Consider the following 21,426-nt stretch of genomic DNA (forward strand, 5'->3'; position numbering starts at 1 on the left):
CTTTTTGGTGCCTTCTTTGTCTGTAGGTAAATAGCCCAGGGTGAATTTGTAAGAGCTTCTCTCTCCATAGAATACTCACCAACCTGAGTACTGGAAGCAGCTTCCACATCTTTGACTTCTCAATGGCATTACAGCTTTATAGAGGAGGTAGGATAATACCCATTTTACAGTTGCAGAAACTGAGACTTGGAGAGGCCAAATTGCCTGTCCATGGGCTTTAAACAGAGGTCACCTGACCCCCAGCATGTCTTCTAACTATGACACTGTTGATGTGGTCAGGGATGAGATCTGTCTTGCTCACTGCTGCAACTCTAGAACTTAGTGTGTGAGCAGTGCTCAGTCCTATCCCCTGAATGAATGAACAAGTGAATGAACAAATGATTGCATGGGGACAGCTGCAATATTTGAATCCCCCAGGGCCTAGCATGGTTTCTGGCATGCAGTATTGCTCCGTGGACATTTGCTGCCAGCATTAGTGAGTGAATTTATTAGAGCCTGCCTCTGTGAGGCTCAGACGTGGGGCAGGAGGTTATATGCTTCTTACCTGGCTTCACCTCTGTGTTCTGGGATGAGGACATTTCTTTGGGTTCTTTTTGACTCTTCCTGACAGTTCTAGCGGAAGCCTCGCCCTTGGGGCTCTCCACATATGCAGGGGGCTGCAGGAACACACATCTGTCAGGAGCGCCCTTCCTCTACAGAAAGCAGACACAGAATGTCAACTGAGCGTCCATATATGGGCATCGCCTAACCCACAGACCAGCAATAAAAAGTCCGCTCTGCCTGCCTCTCTGAGAAGCAGCATCTCAGTGCTCCAGGACCTTCCTCCTGGGTCTTATTTATTGTAGGCCTGTTTCAGAGCATTCACAAATCCCAGAGAGGCCGCACTGCTCTGCTCTGGGCCTTTAGAAGACTGTTGATATTTGATCTCCTGTCCCAATTCATCAGCTGCTCTGTGCATTTGAAATGTCATCCTGCTTGCATCTGTGTTGTTGGAATGTTCTCCTTGCCATGGCTTTGCCACATCTAGGCTGGAGCAATGGAAAGGAGATGCACTCTGCTCTTGTTCCGTCCTTCCTATCTCTGGAATAAGCATATTTTGTTCACGCGAGAACAGCCCCTACATTCCATCCACATCCACTGTGTAGGGCTACATCTGACTCTCCCACCTTCTGGCCAGTTGATAACTCAATTTTCTTGATGTACCAGGAGGACCTTAAGACCTGCCCTGCCTGCCAAGCTAGAAGTCAGTTTTGGCTTAATTAGTCTGCTTCCAAGATGCATTCTAAAAGGAGCTTGTTTGTGGAAATAAGTTTTTCTTGTTTTCATTTCCCATTTTCTCCTTAAAGCGTAATATACATTCATTAGAAGAAAACCAATAAAAAACAAAAAACAAAAGAATTGACATTAACTGAAGGTCAATATACAATAATCATCCATTACTTCAATCCAAACTCTTTAATAAGCCACTGTCAAAAAGCTCTTTGCTTGTTCTTTGTGTGTCCCTGGGTGTGTGTGTGTGTGTGTCGGGTGCGGGCCAGGAAGCAGTTTAGCACCACTCACGCCTACCACTTGTCCCTATTATCTCCACGCACCGGCTCTTACTCAACCCTCAGAGCATCGCCTGTGATAGCACAACGGTCTGTTGTACAGCTCAGAAACCCTGTCCAGGTTCGTGCTTTCATTACGCTTGTGTAGAAGAGTGGTCACTTCAGAGGTGCAGCTCTTCCCTCTGCCTCCTCCCTCCTTCCAGAAAGAAATGGTCAATGGAAAACACTCAGTGGCCCGTAATCAGGAACCGCTTTGGTCTTTGTGTCCAGGAGATCTTAGACACAAAACTACCACACAAGGCTTTGAAACAGTATTAAGTTATAGACTTGATCATTTTGTCCTGAAGGAAGAGTTTCTGTACATTCTCAAAGGAGAAGGTGCTAAGAGTGTGTGCTGATGTGTGAGCTCACAGTTAGCAGAATTAATAGCTACTGAGCATAGACTGTGCATCTGTGGTAGCTCATTTAATCCTCCCAATGGCCCTCCCAGATAGATACTCCTTTTTCATGACTTTTTGATTTATTTTTATTTTCATCATGAACAATTTCAAACACATATAAAACTAGAAATAATACAATGCACATTCTTATTTCCTTTATCTGGATTAGCAGTAATTATCACTCCTCAATTTTTACTTTTTTTTTTTTTTGCCTCTCCTTATTTTAGAGAGAAAAAGAGAGAGAGCACGTGTGCATACACACACATGCACGAGTTGGGGGAGATCAGAGGGAGAGAATCCCCAAGCAGACTCCCTGCTGAATGCAGAACCCTGCGGCTCAGTCCCATGACCCGGAGATCATGACTTGAGCTGAAACCACCAGTCAGTCGCTCAACCATCTGAGCCACCCAGGTGCCCCTCCCTGCTTAATTATTTTAAAGACATAGAGATATCATGACATTTCATCCCAACATATTCTAATGTGTATCTCCAAGACATAAGGTGTTGTTTAATATAATTATAATATCACTGTGACACAGAAGAGAAGGTCTCCCATATTAAGATGAGGAAGGCTCCTCAGAGATGTGTGGAGCTCCAGACAAGTAGACTATGCTTAGGGCCTGGCAGGATGACTCACTTTTCTCTCATGTTATGTGCTGAGTTAAAGAGCTAACATTTTGGAGGATGAAGTCTCTAAATTCCTTGAAGTTAAGGGGCTGGAGATGGTGTTTGGAGGGACTGTGACCTGACCGCAGCCTCCAGATAGCACTTGCATTTGGAAGCTTCCATTTTTCAACCTGTTTCATACACATTAGGGTCATGCAAAGTGCAGAGAATGTTAGGCTCCTGCAGCCATTGTAATCTAGGGGACATAGCTGGGCATGGTCTACTTTAAATTTGAAATTCTTAAGAATCCTGTTTATCTTTAAAAAAATAGGAATTCTGGGGGTGCCTAGGTGGCTCAGTCAGTTGAGCATCCGACTCTTGATTTTGGTTCAGTTGATTTCAGGGTTGTGAGATTGAGCCTCATGTTGGGCTCTCGTCTCAGTAGGAAGTCTGCTTGTCCCTCTCCCTCTGCTCCTCCCCTCACTCTCTCTCAAATAAATAAAATGTTTAAAAAAAAGGAATTCTGTTTTATAGTTTCTCTGAGTGTGTCTTCATATATATTCGTGAGTTTATTTGTTCTTTCATGCAACAAATATCTTCTGAGAACTAACTATAGCTAAGTACTGGGTATATGTTAACAGACAACTTGGATCTAAGAGGTGGAATATTTTTATCCTCACTTTCTCAATCCATTTTTCTTTTCTTTTCTTTTTTTTAATAAAGATTTTATTTATTTATTCGTTAGAGACACACACACAGAGAAGCAGAGACACAGGCAGAGGCAGAAGGAGAAGCAGGCTCCACACAGGGAGCCCGAAGCGGGACCCGATCCCGGGACTGCAGGATCACGGCTTGGGCTGAAGGCAGGCGCCAAACCACTGAGCCACCAAGGGATTCCCCCCACTCCATTTTTCTAATGAAAGTAGCACTCCACAGGAGTTGCCATGCTGATCCCGTGGCTTCCTGTGTTTCCTTCTGTCTTTGCACACTTTGCTTTGCATGAGCACTCAGCTTTGAGAGGCCTCTAAGGCAGAAGATGTCCAAGGGCATTGACTGGTGTGGCTGTCTGGTGAGACATGGTGCTTGTGAGTTGGCTGCTGGCTGTTCACAGTCTGGCTTACAGAGAATCAGATTCACTACGTGTCCATTGCACACCTACTGTGGCTGAACTTAAGTAGGCCTACAAAGATGAGTAAGATAGGTTCTGGGCTATGGAGTGGACAGATATGTAGAAAACTATATCATAATGTTATGGGGATATTTAGTGTTCATCTGACTTCTAGTCCTACATTCTAGAAGAATCTGTTATTAATTTATTCATTCAACATATATTTATTGTGAACCTCCATTTTAGGTGCTGGAGGTGAAGAACAAGACAGAGTCCCTACCCACAGGAAGCTTACCTTCTACCATGGGATCCTATTCCTTCCATAAAACTTATGTTTGCCCAGTGGCTTATCATTTCAAAATATTTTTTCATATATGTCTAATTTTGATACAATATTCCATGGAATAGGCAAAATAAGTCTTCTTATTCCAATTTTATAGGACAGGAAATTAAAATGTGGAGAAATTAAGAACTTGTGGATAAAGCACAGGAATTTCAACATTGTGCTCTTCTGTGCATATGACATGAATATAAGCTATGGAGGTGCCAAAAGTGTGTGTAGCATTACACTGAGCGCTAGGGATGAAAACATGAAAGGTCCTCCATAGATAAACTTGTCTTGACTCCTGCCCCAAAATTCAGTCTTTTAATAAACCCAAAAGAGAACAGTTAAATTTCTTCCTCTCTCCTTCCTTCCATCCATTCATTCCTCATCTTCCTCTTATCAGTGAACAGCACCACGATTCACCCACTTGACCAAACCAACATTCTAAGGATAATGTTGGTTCTCTCTTTACCACATCCAGAATATATTCTAAGTGTATTCTCTTCATCTTCACCATGACCTGCATAGTTGGTTATCCCCTTTTTCTTTCTGGACCTCTACAGTATTCAAAGATATGTCCTGTTTTTGTCCTTACTCAAAGAGCAGACTTAGTGAACTTTGACCTTAAATCATGATATTTAAGTCCTTAATATGATACTATCATGACTTTAAGTCATGATACTTCAGTACTTAATATCTCCTAATGAACTCAATTTCTCTTAGAACAAAGTCTTGCCTCTTTTCCTGGCCTACAGGGTACTGAGTGATCTACTAGCCACATTGGTGTTCTTTCTATTCCATGAGAACCCCAAGGTGATTCACATTGTAGGGTCTTTGTTGTTTCTTTTGATTCTCCCATGGGTAAGCCCTTCTAATCAGATTAAATGTTCTAATATTTAATTTGGTTCTTAGATTAAAAGTCACTTCCTCAGAGAGGCCTTCTTTGACCTCCCAACATTCTATCAGGCCACCATATTTTAATCTTCTGTGTTTAACCAATCTCTATCAGATATTGCTTGTCTACCCATTGTCTGTATTCTCTAGTAGACAGTAAGCCCCACAGAATAAGAATCTTGTCCATACAGAATCTTTATTTCTGTACCCTCAATGCCCAAAACATGGCTGGTACATAGTAAGTGCTCAATAAATATTTTTTGATTGAAGGAATTGAAGAAGGCAGGGCTGTTGCAGCCCAACCTTGAATAAATTTTACCAATTCATTGCTCAAAGCAGCTGGTTATAATGACCAGGTAAGGGCTCATAAGGTTATAAATCTTGTTGGCCTGATAAAAGAGCAAAGCAGAAAGGTCCATGTGCAAATTCTCTAAGTTAATAATGAACCCAGTGATTGTTCTCTTGGCAAACCCTGTCTTTCAGAGGCTCTTGGATAGTGAATATTCCATAAGGCTCACTTCATGCTCAGTGTTTCCCAGTCTGTTTTCTTAGACCCATGCAATAGCCCTACGATGTGAAACTTAATCACTTTATGGTACAAGTGAGAAGATGATGCTCAGAGGGATGAGTTAACTCGGTCAAAGTTACCTGTCCAAGGAGAGCTAGAGCTTCGATCCAAACTTAGGGCTATTTAGCTGCTGAGTCATCATCTTTCTGCTCCACATCTCTGAGAGCCAGTAGCACACTTGAGAGCAGGGCCTTTTTAATATTTAAGAAAGAAATATGCAGGTGACTGGAACAGTCATGACACATCTGAGTGGTTGATGTTCAGACTCTTGGTGAGTGGAGGACCAGTCTGAGACAACCCTCTGTTTGAATGCTGTTTTCTTTTAAAAAGAGCAATTTCACTATGAGGTTTGGAAGGGCTTTCCTCACAGAGAGCCCAATTACAGGGGCGCCACATTCAAAATGCAAGAATGCCTGATTTGTGCTTTTTTAAACAGTAAAAAGGGCTCTGAAACATATTAAATTTTTATGAGGTGTGTTGCTGACTAAAATTTTTTTGAGCAAATAATCATACAAAAAGAGTAGACCGCATACTTAAAATTAAAACCTCCAAATAAGAAAAATATTTATTAAATAAACTTACACCAAGCCACAGTGGCCTTTCGCATGGGCTTTCTCCTTGAAATATTAGGCCATCCATTTCAATTCTTGGGATAATTTTAATCTACAAATCGATAGATCATTATTCGAGAATGGCTGTCTGTGAGGTATGGCCTTTCGTATAGAGCATCCTGGGCTAAGAGTGAAAAAAGCTGGTGAGTTAGTCTCATCATTAACTGTTTGGCCTTTGGAGGCCAGAAGGCTGGTTGAGATACAGTGTCACCATCTTTAAAACAGAGATAGTGGTATATCCCCTCATTGCTTCTTAGGGTGATTGTGAAAGTCAAAGGACTAATGGTTGTGGAAATAGTTTGAGGTGCAATGAAGGTGTAAAAACACTTATTTATATTAACAGTACTAGTTATTCTAGCAATGCTAATAAGTAGACTTATTTGCAGTGGCCAAAAGAAGGAGACTTTTATCTTAGAACTTCTTTCTCTTGTCCTTTCTGTGTACCTTATTCTTGAGAACATTTTTTAAAAATTTTATTTATTTATTCATGAGAGACACAGAGAGAGACAGAGAGACAGAAAGACAGAGACACAGGCAGAGGGAGAAGCAGGCTCCATACCGGGAGCCTGAGGTGGGACTCGATCCCGGGACTCCAAGATCACGCCCTGGGCCGAAGGCAGGCACTAAACCGCTGAGCCACCCAAGGATCCCGAAAACATTTTTTTAAAAAAAGATTTATTTATTTATTTATTTGAGAGAAAGAGCACATGAGTAGGGGGAAGGGCAGAGGGAGAAGGAAGGTCCTGAAGAAGACTCCCTGCTTAGTGCTGGAGCTGGACTCAAGCCTCCATCCCAGGACCCTGTGATCATGATCTGTGCTGAAATCATGAGTTTGATGCTTAATCAACTGAGCTACCAAGGTACCCCCTGAGAACTTTTGTCTTTCGCCCTAGAATAATCATATTTGTAATTTTTGTGGCCTTTGCTCTAAATATTGTCTATTTCTTGGCCCTACCTATTCACGAGATTAAAAAAAAATTCTTCTTGCCCTCAGTTCCTTTCTCTTTCAGACCATTCTGTTATCTTAATGTCACCCAGAGTGAAAATATTCCATGACGTTCCACAGATCATCAGAAACAACTCTCCATACAAGCATCCCATTTAACCTCAACTTTCCACCTTTCAGTCTAACTTGGTTTTAGCTAGATGTACTTCTTCTTTATCCTCTGAATTCCCATTGTATTTCCCCACCTTCTAATCTTTGCATTTGCTGCCCTTCTTCCTGAGAATGCTCTTTCTTCTCCCAAATGTCCAGCTCAGGATGAAAGATAGTCTGAGACTACATCTTCAATATATAGGAGGTTCTCCCTTGTCCAAGGGGAATTTGTCCCAAGACCCTCCAAGGTTGCCTGAAACTATAGATAGTACTGAATCCTACATATAACGTGTTTTTTTCCTATACATACATACCTATGATAAAGTCTGATTTATAAGCTAGGCACAGTAGCAGATTAATAACAATGATAAAGTAGAACAATTATAATAATATACTGTAATAAAAGTTGTGTGAATGTGATCTTTCTCAAGCTATCTTATTGCCCTTTACTCACCCCTTTCCTTCTTGTGATGAGGTGAGATGTTAAAATGCCCAGAGGATGTGATGAGGGAGGTGAATGATACAGGCATTGTGACATAGCATTAGGCTACTATTGATCTTCTGACTATATGTCTGGAGGAGGATCATCTGTCTCTGGCCCATGGTTGACCATTGGTTATATGCAACTGATGAATTATTGAAAACTACCTCAGAAAGTAATTATGTACTATATGTTGGCAAATTGAATTTAAATTATAAAAATGTGTAGAAAGTGATACCAAGAATAAGGAAGGGATGACTGCAATTCTTTCAGTTCTTTCATACTCTTGTCACCTCTGATCTGACACATTTTCTCAGTTGGAGCTCATTTATCTAGTTTGTGGAGAGGCTGGGCAATCAGACTCTTCCTCAGTGTTTCCCCAAATTTATCATTCATGGCAGTGTCTTTAAAGTCCTTGACACATCTCATATAGTAAGAAATATATTTTACATGGAAGCCCAACATATACATGAATGTACGTGCATGCATCCAAAATAAAAATTTCAAAAACCAATAATTATCCTTATCTATGTAATGCACTCTGGTGTTTTATTCTACTCTGGTCTCTCATTTAAAAAATCTAGTTGCAACCTACTGTGTTGATTTCACAATTCACTAACAGATCGCAACCTGTAGTTTGAAGAATACTGGTTTATAGTCTTAATATTATGTACAGAATCCTTTGGGGGCTGGTTCTTGCTATTTCAAGCTAAACTTTGGAACTAAAACAAAGTTTTGGTACTCTACTTTTAAGCCTTGGCATCAAGACTATTTTCTGTGTTATACGTTAATGAAAAATTTCTTTGGAATCTTCATTCACTATTGATCACCTCCTGTAGTAATGGATGCCACTGAAAGTGGAAAGCAAAGCTTCAGTTACCTTGCCAGAATTTCGTCTTGTCACATATTCACCACTTGTTTTGGAATTTGATGAGGTCCAGCAAATAATATCTTTCTTCCCTGAGCTAATTGTAACCTGATTGAGAAATAGAAGTGACAATTAGGAAGGATATCCACATATCATCTTCATTTCTCATAAAGTAGTTGAGAACAGAGCTTGGGTGTGATAGCCAAATGAGCTTGCTAACATGCCCACTCTGAATGAGACTTACTTTCTTAGGCATAGGTGGTACAGGCAACTCTCAGCTTTACTTGTTGCCACCAACCAGGATCTTGCACTAGTAAAATTGGTATTTTTTATTGTCTGAATTAACCTACCCTTGAGTTCTCCCACCTCTGGGCTTCCTTTGTATGAGACAATAAAAATATTTTTTATTTAAGCAAGTGGAATTGGAGTTACTTGTAGCCCAAAATATCATAGCAGGGCATATTTACTTATGTCTGAAAAACCAGTGTGGGCAACTTTTGGGTATTACTTAATGTTATCTTGGATGGAAAATAGAGGAACATTTTTCTTGATTAACCCAGGATAAATTATGTCTGCCTCTATGAGCTCTGATTGATTTATTCACTGCCTTATTTAATATATTAATATATAATAATAATATGTTTATATATTTATTTATGTTTATATTTATATTTATATTTATATATTTAAATTTATAAATGAGGGCATGGCAAAAAGAAGGAAATCTCCCTGATCTCTGGACAGGAATTTCCCTAAAACCACTATGAGGATAATTGTCTTAGAAAACACCTTTTTTTGACTCTTACCACCTATAATTAGAGCTTCACAACTTCCTTTTCTCTTCATTGACAAATCTCAAAAAGATTTTCTTCTTTTGCTTTCTTCATCTGTTTATCTCTTTTATTTTTCAACTCATTTATCAAGCAAGTGTCAACAATATTTTTCTGATTCTGAGACTGTTTCAAATTCTCATGTTGTTTAACCACTTCCTGCTGCTATTAACAGGCCCTTCTTTGTCATCTCTAATTTCTGTGGCACCATACCAACCTTCCCTTCCTTTTACTTCTTGGGCCACTCCTCACATTCTCTTACTGTTCCTTCTTTCCTGCTAGATGTTGGTGATCCCTTAGAGCTCTGCCCTTGTCCATTTTCTCATCCCATTTAATCCATTTTCTTTGGGAATCACCTCTAATTCCTGAACTTCTATAGGCTGATGACTCTTAAGTCTACATCTATGACAAAGATCTCAATAACTATTCATTAAATAAATAGTGTAAATGAAATAGGCTGTTCTAAGACAAGCATCACACATTAAGGTACCTGGATTTTCACTTTGGTGTCTCACAGGAACTCAAATACAACATGTTTCAACATTTTTTTCTCTCCAAATCCTGCTCCTGCTCCCTAACTCTCTGCTTCAGTCAGCTGATTTGGATATGGCTAGGAATTATTCTGAACTATATCCCTCACTTCTCATTTGCTTTGTTTACTACCCTCTGTCAAACTGTAACTCTTAAGAATCAGCCAAATTTTCTCTTCCTTACCAGATCTGTTGCTACTCTACTACTTCAGGGCTTTACCATCTATTGCCTAGACTATATCACTGACCTCTCAATTGACCTACCAGTCTCTAATATTGTCCTTTTTCCTTTGATTTTCCCACAGGTAAGGTGTTAATTTGCACATGGTATTATGTCAATATAGTATAAATTCTATAAATAACATATAAGTACTCTGAGTACGAATCTAGGAAATTTCTTTTTAGGTCTATTCATAGGAAGTTAAAATATTTTTATTGTAAAAAGGATCTTATCTCATATAATTTATCATTGTAGATATATAAGAAAAATTATCTTAAAATACATATTTGTAGCCACACTGTTGAACTATCTTATTAGCTCAAAAGTTTTTCATTCAATTTTTACAATTTTTAAAAAATGTATTATTGATGTGTAGTTGACACAAAATGTTATATTAATTTCAGGTGTACCACATAGTGATTTGACAATTCTACACATTACTCAGTGCTCACCTTAGTAAGTGTAGTCTCCATCGTCACCACACAACATTGTTATAATATCATTGACTATGTTTCCTATATTGTACATTTTATCTTCGTGACTTATTTATAACGGGAAGTTTATATCTTTAAAAAATTATTTTTTCTTTATTTATTTTAAAGAAAGAGAGAGAGCAAGTGGGGGTGGAGGTAGAGGGAGAGTGAGAAAAAATCTCCAGCAGACTCTCTACTGAGCATAGAGCCCAGTGCAAGGCCGTGAGATCATGACTCTGAGATCATGACCCTAGCCAAAATCAAGAGTCAGGTGCTTACCCAAATGAGCCATCCACGCACCCCTGGAAGTTTATGCCTTTTAATCCCTCTGCCTATTTTGCCCATTGCCCACCCCATCCAATATATTTGTGCATGTTTTCTAAGTTTACAATGATATACTCCCCAAATAAATAAAGCTTTTCAGTTATAAGACATTTATATAGCATATAAGACACATATAAGTCTTGTTTTCTTATTTTATCTTGTATTATCCAGTAGTTACACAAGAATGGTAAAGCACAGGGTACCTATTGTTCTAGTCTTATCTTCGGCTTTCATAGGAATTTATCTGATATACTACACTTGTGGATGCTTCTGTCATTAATTTTGAGATCAATATCTTTTGTCATGTTAAAAATAGTCTTCTATTCACTTTTACTAAGATTTAAAATAAGCAATAGCAGATTTTGAATTTTTTCCATTGCTTAAAAATTTGTTAAAATTAATACAGAGTTATCTTCTATTAATTTGTTGATGTGATGAATTATATTAACAACACCCTGTTAGAAATAATATGTGGATCTCAGTAATATTATGGCAATGGGTCAGAGGAACTAGGAATACCTGAATCTTGCCTCAAGTTCTTGTCACCTCTCCTAATGAAATTCCTGAAGAGGAAATTTGCACAAGGAATAATTACAAAGAAGATCATAATCCAATTTAAAGAACTCTGGAAAAGAAGGCTGGGCCACATAGAATACCAATGTTTCCTAAGCTAATTAGGCTTCAGACTAAAGTAGGCAAAGAAAGCTACTATTTCTATTTCACTATGCCCAAACCCAAACTGAGTCTCAGAGTTTTACACTCTGGATCCATGAAATAAATTAAATAAAATGGAAAGGATGGCTAGTCTTTCTTGGAGAAAGGTTAAGTTTGCTCATGGCATCTGCTATATGAATAGAAAGAAATAATATAGAAGTTAAGTTTGTTTGAAAAATTCCCTAATAATAAGACAGCTTTACTTTCTAGAATAAACTCATCAACAAATCCTTTGGTTCTCCCAAAATATATCCAGTACCCGATATATTCCCACCACTTCCACTTCTAGTCCATGGTCCTGGACACTATGAAGTCTTGCTGGATTACAAAAGTAATCTTCTTTTAAATTAGAACATTTAAATTAAAACAAAAGGCAGAATATAGCACTTTTTTCTTCAAAACTCTCTCATGGCCCCCATCTTGAAGCAAAGCCTGGATTCCTTTCCAGTGGTTTACAAGTCCTTACCTAAGCCATCCCCTGCTGCCATTACATCTCTGATTTCTCCTCCTACCATTCTCTCCTGGATCTCCACAGCCACATCAAGCCTCTTGCTATGCCTCAAACTCCTCAGACACACTTCACCACCAGTCATTCTTGTCCCAGCCTTGGTGCATTTCCTCTCATGCAGGTGTTGAGCACTTGGATAAATACTAGAGGTGGGCCCTCTGAAGATCTCCAGGGTTTTCTCTCTGAATGGCTTTATCTTCTCTGGTACACTTTCCTGAAAACTCTAGCTGCCTTGGTCTCCCCAGACTCTCAGCTCCATCTTCTCAAATCAGGCACTACCCTGGGCTTGGCCTGTGCTCTTCCTTCCTGCGCTCCAGCCTGAAAAATCTCTCCAGACAGTATACCTGCTTCATTTGTTTTCTGTCCCTGGTCTGTCATTCACCACCTGATATCTGATGACTTAAAAACCATTGTTTTATATGTTTTATCTCGATTTTATAGTTCTTTTAAATGGAAGGGTATATATGGTTCCTGTCACTCCATCTTGGCTAGGAGCAGAACCTCTTAGCACTTCTTGATTCCCTTTCCTGCCTTAGTTTTCCTTCATAGCACTTAATAATATCTGACACATTCTATATGTTGCATATTTATTTACTCATTGTTTGTTTTTCTCCTCACTAGGCTGTCATGCTACAAGAGATCTTTATTTGTTCACTGATGTATCTTTTGACCTTGAGAAGGAGTTAGCACATCGTAGGTACTCAATAGTTATTTCTTAAATGAATGAATGCAATGAGTGGCAGCATCAGGAAGAATTTTCCTAGACCATCAGGCTGTGGTTCTATTTCTTCAAGAAATCCTCAATGTCAGCAGGGTCTGTGTGGGCCTAATACTCTGTTAGTTGCAAGACTCTATCACCTTCTCAGTCAACACCCCTCTTTGTGGATCACTTTCTCATTCCTCTTGCCCTCTCCCTTAAAGGGTTTTGTTTACACAACACTCCTTAACTGGATCACAAGACTGAGAAGCATGGGCGGAGGGTTTTAAGTTTCTTTTTAAAATATAATCATTTTACAACCAAGCATATATGTGTTTCTTCTCTACTCTAAACCCTAAGCAGCTGCTACTTAATCCTCATCTCTTTCTTTGTATAAAACATGAATGTTAAAGGTCTTTTTAGCTCATAAGGGTGGAAGTTCAGGTGGGAATGAATCCAAGGGAAACTTTGGACTCACTCAGCAGGGGTGGGCCAGCTAAATAACAGCACCTTTTCCCACAGACTTCCCCTTGTCATAGCTCCGTGCAAGGATTTCCCATCTGTCAGCTGGTCCGTTCAGCAGTTACTCACTTCAGGAAACTAAGTTAAGTGTGCGCATGCGTAAGCCTGTGTGTGTGTTCACTGGAATGTATGGAGGCCTGGGGGACAATTTTTCTCTATTTTAATTTCTACCTGGGTTTCATTTGGTCTCAGGGCTTTGCATAGAGTCTTTTTCCTCTCATGTCTTATTGGCTCCTTTTCATTCTTTAGGTCTCAGTTCAAATATTTCTTTTTTAGAGACAACTCTTTCTCCTAAACCATTTGATGAAGGTTTCTTCTAGTTACTATTATCCTATTTAATCTCCTCATTGAAGTTATAGAATTTTGTAATCACTCAGGTTTTTTTTTTTTTTATCACTCAGGTTTTTAAAAATTAATTTACTTGATCATAGTTTCTTCTTCTGATGTGACATCTGCAGGGAGAGGAACTTTGCCTGTCATGTTCATTTCTTTTTACCCTGTGCCTTACATAGGACCTGACACATGGTAGATGTTTAGAAAATTAATATTGAGTGAATGAATAAATGAGTGAATGAATGAGTGTATTCACTAGGAGAACAAGGGGTAAGAATACTTATAAGAGTGCAGAATTTATACGGAAGTTCATACTTATGTATGGCTAGGCTAGGAGCTGCAAGGGTAGAGAGGAGGTTTAGGGCCAAATCAAGAAAGCATTGTATGCCCTGCTATGATAATGACTGAACTTTATCCTGAAGGTGATGTGGATCTATGGAAGGGCTTAAGAAAGGGAAGATAAGGTCATATTTATATTTTTACATGACCAATCTAGCTCTGGGGTGGTGAACAGATTTGCAGAGAATAAGACATGCTGCAAATGGGCCGATTTGGATACTATTGTAATAATCTGGAGGAGAGATGATAAAACCTCTAAGTAAAGAATATTTGCAAGACTTGAGGTCTGACCAAAAAAAAAAAAAAAGTTTTGAGTGAAAGTGGGAAATGAGGAAACGGGAAAATGGAAAGGACCAGAAACAGGGCAGCCAGAAAAAAAGTGTGTCTAACAAAGCAAAGAAACATTGATATAAAATGAAATCTGGGCTGGACCTCAGTGAAAATGATGGAATAAAAATCTCTGAAGATCTTTTCCTCCATAAAAACAATGAGAACAATGACAAAATTGCCAAAATCTATTCTCTCAAAATGGTGGAAATTAACCAAAAACTTGAAGCAATCTGTGAAGCATCATTTAATCCAGAAAAATAGCTGAATCTTAGTATGAAAAGTTGCTATGAACAAAGGAGTTTTAATTTTCCCCAGTCTCATCCTCTTATTTCTAGCTCTATGGTAACCTTGAAAACCAGCAGCCTGTAATCACAGTGAAAACCAGCAGTCTGCCATCCACTAGAGGGAGCAGAGCAGTGTTGGAACTCTTTCAAAGCCCTATTTTCAGAGAACTGTAATTATTTCACCTGTCATATGGATTCCTGGAAGAGTCCATTTTCACTGCTATTCTTATTTAACTGATTCAGAGCTCTTCTAGTGTGAAAGTTTTTTTCTTAGGGGGCACTTGTTGAATACAATGAGGGATGATTGCTTAACATCATGGTTGCCCAAGGTAGTGAATAAAAAAATTAGGCTTACAAATAAGAGGCTAACCAAAATATTTTAAAAGGAAAATCTCAGGAATAATAATTTCATTCATGACTTTAAAGGGCTTTAACATATTCTTGAGAATCTAGAAGCCCAAGTACATGCTTTGGCCTACAAATGCTCAGGAAAGATCCAAGAAGGCCTTTAGCTCTCATCTATGGCTGCCTTGGAGGCTCTTCTCAGGAAGAATTAAAGCTAAAGCAGAGTTTGTTAACTGCTTTAAACTGAGTGTTGATGGAATGGTCAGCATTCACACAGAATCCCTTGGCAAAGACTGGAAGACTTATTGATTCCAGAAATTTAAGGAAATCTTTGGCTTATTATTAGCTGACTACTAAACTAACAAAGCACAGATGTCGGTATTGACATATATCAGAAAATGCCGACCTTACTGTATTAGTTTAGGAAAGTCACTAAACCATCAATTGCAGTAACAATAAATAATAAATAATAATAAATAATAATAAATAAATAGCAGCAACAACAAACCCTGGTTGGAGGATGGGAAAGAATTTGATTCCCAGGATTGCCACATTATTTTAAATGTTCAGCTTTGACAAAAGTTTATTAGATATGCAAAGAAACAAGGAACAAGGAAATATGGCCTTATACACAGGAATAAATGGAGTCACCAGAAACTGAGGAAGCCTAGATGTTAGACTTATAAGGCAAAGACTTTAAATCAACTATTTTGAATAGGTCCGAAGAGCTAAAGGAAAACATATCCAAAGAACTAAAGGAAACATGAAAATGATGTCTCACACAATAGCTAATATCAGTAAAGATTCAAAAATTATAAAAAGGAACTGGATAGAAATTCTGGAGATGAAAAGAACAATAACTGAAATGAAGAATTCACTATAGGGTAGCAACATGTGAGTAGGCAAGCAGAAAAAAGCCAGCAAGCCTGAAGGTAAGTAATTGAAATTATTTAGTCTGAAGAAAAGAAGGAAAAAAAAGAGTGAAGAAAAATGAACAGAGCCTGAGAGACCTGTGGGAATCATCAAGAATACCAACATATACAATAATAGGAATCTGCAAAGGTGGGAGTGGGGCAGGGGATGGGCAATGGGAAGAGAGAGGTAAAAAATGTATTGAAGAAATAATGGCTGAAGACTAAATATGATGAAAAATCACAATTTATAAGAAGCTTAATGAACTCCAAAGAGGCTAAACTTGAAGATATATACACTTTTATACATTAAACCAAAGATGGAGACTCTTGAAAGCAGCAGATGAGAAGTGATCAGTCATGTACTAAGGTGCATGAGCTGCCAATCTTGACAGTGGGGAGAAAGAATGGTGAGAGTGTGCCAGACACATCGAAACAAATTTTTAATCTTACCCGTACATATTAGGAACCTTGCCAGGGAAGTTTATTTCAAAAGACTACATTTCCTTGACTGTGGGGTAAGCCATTAGACAAATTCGCCTGTTGAAGAATATTAATAAAATTAAGTGCTGATTTCCCATCAGAAACCATGGAGTTCAGAAGGCAGTGGGATGGCATATTCAAAGTACTGAAAGGAAATAATAACCAAAAATTCTTTATTTCACACAACTGTACTTCAAAAAATGAAGGTGAAATTTAAGCATTCCAAGGTAAACAAAAATTGAGAAATTTTTTTCTAGCCAATCTGCCTTATAAAACTAAAGGAATCCTTCAGGCTGAAATAAAGGAAAGGACACCTAAGAGTAACTTGTATCTGCACAAGAAATACAGAAAATCAGTAAAGGTGCTACATAGAGAAATATAAAACAGTATAAATATACTTTCTGTTTGTAGCTTTTTTCCCTCTTGCCCTACTGCATAAAGCAATTACAAATTTGCGTTGATGGGCATACAACATATAAAGATATAATTTGTATAACAAATTATATGAACAACAGAAAGGAGGGGAGAGGGAATGGTATTATATAGGAGCAAAGTTTTGTACACTGTTAAAATTAAGTTGGTATTGATCTAAGGTAGATTTCTATAAATAAAAATTTAGTAATTCCCATGCAATTACTAAGAAAATGAATGAAAAATAGTGATAGAAACAAGGAAATTAAAAATACCTCTTTAATGACTTAAAGAAGAAAATGGTAGAAGAAGAAAAAGAAAGATAAGACACACAGAAAACAAATAGCAAAATAGCAGACGCAAATCCTACCTTATAATGAATTATATTAAATATAAATGTATTAAATACTCCAATTAAAAGTCAGAGATGGATAGAATAGATTTTTAAAAATCACCCAACTATATGCTGTCTATTAGAGACACACTGAAATTCAAAGACACAAACAGGTTGAAAGTGAAAGGTTTAAAAAAAAAAAATCGTACCATGCAGACAGTAACCAAAAGTGAGCTGAGTGGCTCTACTAATGCCAGATAAAATAGACTAAAGTAAAACATAAAACAAAAAACTGTTATGAGAGACAAATAAGGGCATTATATATAGGTGAAAGGGTCAATTTACCAGAAGATACAATTATAAATATATTATTAAAGTAAATCTAACATTAGAGCTCCAAAATCCATGAAGGAAAAAGTAACAGAAGGGAAAGGAAGTTAAATGCTCTGCATTGGCTGTAGCACCAAATAGATCTAATCCTGGCATTTAACATGTGTGATATTGCACAGCCTAATCTGTTTAAACTTTAGCATTTTTATTTGCAAGATGATAATGACAATAGCATCTATCTCTTAGGGCCATTATGAGAATCAAATGAAATAATAATGTTAAGTCTTTAGCTCAGTGCCTTCTGGGTCTTGTACTTGGTAGATTAAATATTTTTCAAAAGGTCCAAATCTCATTAGCCTTGAGTCCAGAGTGCTGTCCAGGGAAACATCATTCTTTTCATTTAGGTAAATTATTTTCTAGAAAGTTACTGCACCAGATCAAGCTATATTATAAAAGAAATCCCAACAGCTCCCCATGGTCTTACTTTTCCCTGGTAATGTAGTCCGTGGAGGAGAGCCACGAAATAGTTAAGCAGGAAATACTCTGACCTGCTCCACTTAGGGTGAGTGTTTATTAATATTACACAGGAAATAACAAGTCCCCTTGCTTCCAACAAATGGAGCAAATCCATTTGTACATTGGAACTCCCCCTTCTCCATCTAACCTTTTTGTAAAAAGTTGTCAAATACAGAAATAGCCTTTTATTGCTAGGGTAAGAAGCTTGAGAAAAGCACAAGCTGATACTGAAAATTATGACCTTGATCCAGGGAAGGAAGTGGCATTCACAAGGGAGGAGAACTGTGGGGCCCTATGAGGATTCTCATAGTCTGGAAGAAGATGAGTACCCAGAGCAGACCAGAACAAGGAGTCTTTCCTTACCCTCTACAGCTCAGGACTTCTACCCAAGGAAGAATAGAAGCTGATTGTTTTTGTATGACTCCAAACTTAGGTTATCACTCAAGAGAAGTTTTCATTTCAGAGCATGAGTTGAGTGCTTTTGAATGAACCCTGTTATCATTAGCTGTTGACTAATACAGACTAATACCCTAAAGGTATTAGTCTGAAGAGATGCCTGAGCTGTGTGAGCAGAATTTTCTATTACAGCCAAAATTTTGGTGCCCAGAGTGATCCAAACCAGGTCGAAAGTAGCTTTCAGAATATTTCTTTAGCCAGTTTACTCCCTTCTGTTTAGTGACAGCAGAAGGCTCATTCCCTGTAGATCCCCCCTTGCTTCCTCCACTATAAAGTAAGAAACTTGGATGGGTGAATTCTTAAGGTACCCCTGTTTCTAGGATCCTCTGATTCTGCCACAATGCATAAACCCCCAATTCCCACCTGTAGTGAATCTGAGTAGCAAGATTGTCCTGAGGGAAGGGAACTCTAACAACTTCCTAGTGACCTCACACAGCCCAGCCACGGAGAGAAGGAATAAGGAACAAAAGGTGGTAGGAACGAGATCTCTGCTGATATATTAGGTGAGGGTTACTGACCATGGCCCACCCTTTCAGAAGGGTTAGAAGCTGCTAGAAGGAATTTTACCAGCTACGATGCATATATGTGAGAAGGAGCCTGTTGTTGGGAACTTTTCCAAAGTCTAATAAAGCTGTGCTTTGCTCCCTCTGACCTTGGCCCAGCGACAGGTAAGTCCCACAACTTCTACCACCTTATAAACACTGAGATGGGCTATAAGAAAGGACTATAGAGGCTCTATTTAAAGGCTTAGATCAGCAAGTAGGCAGAAAAATGTCAAAACCACTAATCTAATTTATTGATGGCTTTAATGGGAGTACATAGAAAAAAAATTCTGCCTCACACTGCAAATATTGCTTCAGTTCCTTCTTTTGCGGTACCCCAAAGTTAAGAAATGGCCTGACGAATATGCAGTGCTACTGTCAGATGCAGGTAGAGGGTAAAAATGAAGAAAAGAAAGTATAGGTGAACTTGGGTTAGGGGCATCTTGGCCCTTCTTTTTCTCCATCTCTTTTTACCCCTCCCTTCCCTTCCCTTTCCTTCCCTCTTCCCTCCTCCCCTTCACTTCCTTTTCTTTTTCTTTCTTTCTTTCTTTCTTTCTTTCTTTCTTTCTTTCTTTCTTTCTTTCTTTCTTTCTTTCTTTCTTTCTTCTTTCTTTCTTTCTTTCTTTCTTTCTTTCTTTCTTTCTTTCTTTCTTTCTTTCTTCTTTCTTTCTTTCTTTCTTTCTTTCTTTCTTTCTTTCTTTTCTTTTTCTTTCTTTCTTTTCTTTCTTTCTTCTTTCTCAGACATAATTTGAGTATTTACCATATGCCATGGCACTATGTTAGGAATTAGAAATAGAGATATTAAAAATATGTCTTACTATTGACTTATTAAAATAATTGTGCTAAAGAGTATGCAGTGTTTAGCAAACAATGCATGCATGATAGATAAATGGGCAAAGTAACACAGAAATAGACAAAGGCATAATTCACTTTCTTAGGACAATGGTGAATAGTTAACCAATGCATTGACAACTGAATGAGTGAGGGTGATTTGGAGATTTTGAGGTGGAGGTATAGGGAAAGGCATTCTATTCTGGGTGTGGAATCATATGAAAACATGTAACAGGGTAGTGGGAACAGTGTGGCATTTGGTCTCACAGGATTATAGGGCCAGGAGGAGGAATGTGCTGGAAGATGAAGCTGATAAGGCTGGTTGGTTTAAGATTATATAAGGTCTTACCAATGAGTTCTTCAAAATTATTTCTGACTCGGGAGGCCATACGACTGACTTCAGTTGGTTGGGTGGGACAGGGGTCCTGGTTAGATTTGCACTGTATAGAGATCATTCTAGTGACAATGGTGGGGGGAAACTAAGAGGACATTTGGAGAGCTGCTGAAATGGGCTGAGATGACAGTGGAACCAGCTCTCCAGGCCCCCAAGCAGGGAGGTGGGGGCTGACTAACATTAAGAGTCTGGAGGAGCCACATGAAATTACCCTGGTGTTGGGACATCTCTAACTGTGAGGGATCTTTCAAGCTACTCCTCACAGGCAGATGCCATCTCAATGAGAGAAACAAAGTGACAACTGCTGATAAGTCTTAGACAAATCTCAATGTGGTAGATGCCATAAAGGTTCTGGAAAGTTTTAAATTCCTTTATAGAGCAACCAGATTAATAACAAGGATCTCTTTGCTGGTATGAATGGAGTTGCAGCAACAGCAGACAGCATGAAGCAAATTGATGTTTCCTCCTTGCTCTGGGTGGGGGGTGGTTGATGGAGAGAAGAGGATGGAGAGAAGGTCTGCATGTCTGAGCTGACCTCCACAGCCAGCTGTGTTTGTGAGCCTCAGGCCTCAGTGTCCTCATGGCTGTAGTGGTCAGAGCACTAAGCTGCGGTCCAGGCTACCCTGCTGAAGTAGTTGTGTGGTTGTGGGTTACCTCCCCATCTCCAGGACTGCTCTCTAGCAGGAGAGGGTTGTAACAGGTGATCTTTTAGACTTTCTTTGGACTCCCTACTGTCTGGCATCTTGACCCTAGTTGGGGAATCCTATTGAAAGTGTAGTGAGTAAACAAATGCATGAACAGGGCAGGGTGACTTGGAGAGATCATGTGAAAATTGTAAATGGCTTGCATCACAAAGCTCTAGGGTAGTCTCCCTGGTGGCAGTTCCTTAGAGTTGAGAGTCTGATTCCAGGGCGAAGTTCTTCTCTTGGGGTGACAGGGAGGAAGGGGCTGAGTTCAGTCCTGAATCATGGAAAATGACCACAGTGAAATCAGAGCTCCTCTGTCGGGTGCAGATTTGTTCCCAGGGGTCAGCCTGCAACAGCTGGTCATGGACAGCAGGGATGCTGCAAAGGTTGTATGTTTTCCTGCAACATTTGGTAGAACGTTTCAGGCGGGGCTGGGGGGAGGAGAGGGGGATTATCCGAACCAGATGTTTGGGGGCCATCTCTCTGACACAGATGAATAATTAGTTTTAAGTGATTATCCATGTGACCAGTCTGGGAGC

At 38.9% G+C, this 21,426-nt stretch overlaps 1 long non-coding RNA gene across 1 annotated transcript; it reads right to left on the bottom strand.

Moving 5' to 3' along the window:
- Positions 1-550: 550 nt before the first annotated feature.
- On the bottom strand, positions 551-13,422 carry LOC140610427 (uncharacterized). Its single transcript, XR_012012083.1, has 3 exons — positions 13,351-13,422; positions 8,557-8,652; positions 551-692 (listed from the first exon to the last, which is right to left on the bottom strand). It is a non-coding gene; the product is annotated as an uncharacterized lncRNA (long non-coding RNA).
- Positions 13,423-21,426: the final 8,004 nt, after the last annotated feature.

The sequence above is a fragment of the Canis lupus genome, chromosome 2 (genome assembly GCF_048164855.1).
Source record: "Canis lupus baileyi chromosome 2, mCanLup2.hap1, whole genome shotgun sequence".
Lineage (NCBI taxonomy): Eukaryota > Metazoa > Chordata > Mammalia > Carnivora > Canidae > Canis > Canis lupus.